A 3,834-nucleotide genomic window follows, 5' to 3' on the forward strand; every position below is an offset into this window, starting at 1 on the left:
ATAAAAAAAGAATTGAAAGAAATGGAAATAGGGCTTTTACAAATGGGAAGGGGAAAAAGAGCTGGAGGGAACAGGGCAGGCTGGGAGGGAAGGGGACAAAAAGAATTAAGATGTGTTCTACACATTGTAAACTCTCCCATGATAAATGCAGTCATTATGTACTGCAAATGTGCCCTGAAAAAAAGGCATTCTGTAGCCCCCCCTCCCCCCACTGGAGATTGATTGAATTCAGGACCTTGCACTTGCCAGGCAAGTGCTAATTCCCCGGCCCGGCCTTCCTAACTCTTATGCCTTAACTTTGCTACTCCTTTGACTGCTTCTTATAGATTTTACTGAAACCTTTAAAAGCAGGCTAGGTCCTTTTTATGAGGAGGAATTTGAGGATTAGTGGGGTGAAGTTCTCCATTAGGTCTGCGGCCTCTCCATTTCTAGCCTGCTAAGAGTGGATAAAAAATCAATAACATGCAAACAATCAATAACATTCCTATACACTACGAATGAACCCATTCTTAGTGAGAAAGAAATTGGGAAAACAATACCAATCACAGCAGCATCAAGACAAGCTCAATACTCCACAGCAGTCTTGGGGAAAGGAGCTCTAGGCAGCAGGATCAGTGGGGGCTGCTGCAGCAGGCTGAGCAGGCCTGAGATGCTCTGGCTTCTGCGGGGCAGGGGACAGGGGCTGCGGTGGGCAGACCCTGAGAACGCTTGGGCCGAAGCAGCAGGAGTCTGTGAGCCCCACCCAGCCCAAACTCATAGACTGCGCATTCCCGTCTGGCCCTGGCTAGTCTGCAAATCTTTTGCCCTTCCTATGCATGATCCCATCTGGAGCTTGGGATGTTGCGGACGCAAAGCTGTGCCGTTCCTTTCCCAGCCCTTCTGGCCAGACAGCTCCTTTAGGCTTCACGCCCGCGGGATTGGTGGGACGCAAACGCTCCTTGCTACCACCGCCAGGAGTCCTGAAGGGGGCGCGCTGATCCCCACTTAAAAGCACTTCGGAGTCAAGCAAGGCCAGGGAGCGAGAGACAGAGCACAAATTTTATGCGATGCCTGCTGCCAAGAACGTGAGGAATGCCTGTATAACTTACTCTCTCAATCCTGCGACGCATGGAGGTTTTCTCTTTCTTTTAGTCCTGGGGACTGAGTCTGGAGCCTTCACACGGAGCCACATCCCTAACCCTTTCACCTCCTTTCTGTGGCTCTGTCTTGGTCTCGGGGTCTCTGTCTCTGTGCCCCTCCCCTCCATTTCTTCTGAGACGGATTCTCACTAAATTGCCAGGCTGGGCTCCAGCTTACAGCGCTTTTGCCTCAGCCTCCTAGAGTGCCGGGACTACGGGCACGAACCACCCAGCCTGGCTGGAGTATGGAATTTAACACTCGTGGCAACAGGCTCAGAGGGGGTACAGTGACCTGCGCAGGGCACCCAGCGCCTTAGATCTGGACCCCACGCCATGCTGTGTCATAGATTTCCCAAAGGACAAACTGTTTTTCCCAACCATCCAAAGACTTCATCCCAAGTTAGTCTGAGCTTTGAAATATTTACATCTGGAGCCAAGGCAGGAAGGAAAGTCTGAAAGTTGTACTGTTAAAAATCTGAATCATCCCAGGGCTTCTTTTCCCAGCTCACAATGACGTTAGATAGCTGTACTTTTCAAGTTCTGCGTACAGCTCTCTTGCCCCTGCAGTCTGTCCCTCTGCCGGCCAGATGGGAGAACCGTGCAGCCGGCCTTGTACCTAACCCCCATTCTTCTTCAGGCCCTGAGCCAGCCGTTGGTCTGACCGCCTGGCCTGACCCTGAACTTCTGAGTCCTGAGCCGGCCACCTTTCACAATCCTGGCTCAATCCTTTCAGGTCTCTTAAGTACTCAGCATGACTGGCTCAGATTTTGAGGTGAGCCCGGCCTGTGATGTCAGAGGTGTTTGTTTTGAGGCAGTTTCCAAAACCCTGTTTACGTCTCAGGCTGGTCATTTAAGGTGAATGATGTTAGTGCTAACCTCACTGGGCTACAGAGGAGGTGGCAGGAGCCAATGTCTGCAGAGCAGAGTGCCCGGCGAGTTAGGGAGCGCGGGGTGGCCTTTGCCCTATCATCTCTGGAGGGTTCTGCAAGCTTGCGCAGGTGAACCGCTAAGCCCAAGCCTGGCGTGGAGCCACAGGGATCAGGAACGTGGATTTCCTTCTGTCCTGAAGAGTGAAAATCTCGCTAGCTGGAGATCTCGGTCCCTTTCTCCTCGGGATCTACATGCTTCCTCCTTCCCCTCTCTCCTACTTCTCCTCTCTCCTTCCCCTCTTTTTCTTCTTCCTCCCCTCCTTCCCTGTCCCTCCTCCTCTCCTTCCCTCTCCTCTTCTTCTGACACAGGATGGTATCTGGGACTTTCACCCTGAGCTATACCTTTCACACTTTAATTTGAGGACAGGGTTTTGGCAAATTGCCCAAACTAGGCTAAACCTCTGATCCTCCTGCCCCAGACCTTCTAGAACTTTGGGATTAAAAGCCAGCCTACCTACATACTCTGTTTTCTTGTGTCATTCACTTTTCTGAGCTTTCTTTTCCCTTCCTTCTTCCTTCTTTCTTTCCTTCCTTCCTTTGTTCCTTCCCTTTCTTTTTCCCTGCTTCCTCCTATATCCATTCCCTCTCCCGGGTTTTCCTATCAAAATGCCACAAAAGTGTTTAAATTATTTAAATACCAGACATTTAGGATTCTGCTTTTTCTCTCCTGAATGAGAGGTCCTGCTTTGCTGCCGTTCTTCTTCCCATTTTCAGTTCTTCGCCTGTCCCTTTGCTCCAGACAGTATCCTCCGTTGTCCCCGTTTCAGCCAGGAAAGAGGGCCTTCTCTTTCCACTAAGCTTTTGGTTCCAGTCCATCTGGAGAACTAGCTTTGGGTCTCAGGTGTCACCAACTCCCCTCATATGTGTTCTCAGGGTCTCCCAGGATTGCCTTCAAACAAAAATTGATTCAGGCAAAGAGGATGTGTCCCAGGAACTGTTGCATATTCTGGGCATTCCTCAGCATGACCTTTCTCCCTTATTTGTCAAGTTGCTGGCATCTTCTCCCTGCTGTGGCTGGGAGCTAGTGAACTTGCTAGGTTTACTTTTTTCTAAGTTAAATGAATGAAGCACCTTTGAGATCTTAGAATAGGCTGTGTATGGATTTGGCACGGCATAACCACAGCCATCTCCAGGATGGCTGCCTTGGTTGCTCAAGAATAAATCTAGCTTTCAACCCCCGCCCCCCCCGGTTGTTTTCCAGCAAACCATAAATGGAAAAACCCTGTAAAGTGGGATTCTATTATCAGACTCGGGCTCCAGGAATGCACCTGACACATTGATACTGTCTTGGAATAAACCAGGTGCATTCCGGCCAGGATGAAGTCATTTTGTCCTAACCTATAAGTCTGCCCCTCTCTCTGACACAAGCTGTGGGGACACAACTGGTCTTGCTGCTTCCTGGGACCATGCTTCTGTCCGTAAGTCCCCCATGACACCGCACTCTACAACTGTGGGTCTGTCCGCCTCTCTTTTTTCCGTCTTATGGTACCTCGGGCTAGTCTTTGAACACTAGGGCTGCGCCTTCTGGATCTGGGTGGCAGAAAGCCAAGACATGGAATCTTCCCGTAGTGCCCATGACAATGATGATGATGCCATTACGATAATAGTGTCAATGGACTTTTGTATTTAGAGCTTATAATTTTTTTTACAGTATTTTATTTCATTCTCCAATTAACAGAAGGACAGTATAGATAACGGCATTTGGTAGGTCAGGCTGCACTGGTAGGTGGTTGCTTAGCTAGCTTTTTAATCTATATATTTATATTTGTAAGCGTATACTTGCTGTA

This window comes from Octodon degus, unplaced genomic scaffold (assembly GCF_000260255.1).
Source record: "Octodon degus isolate 3935 unplaced genomic scaffold, OctDeg1.0 scaffold00010, whole genome shotgun sequence".
Taxonomy (NCBI): domain Eukaryota; kingdom Metazoa; phylum Chordata; class Mammalia; order Rodentia; family Octodontidae; genus Octodon; species Octodon degus.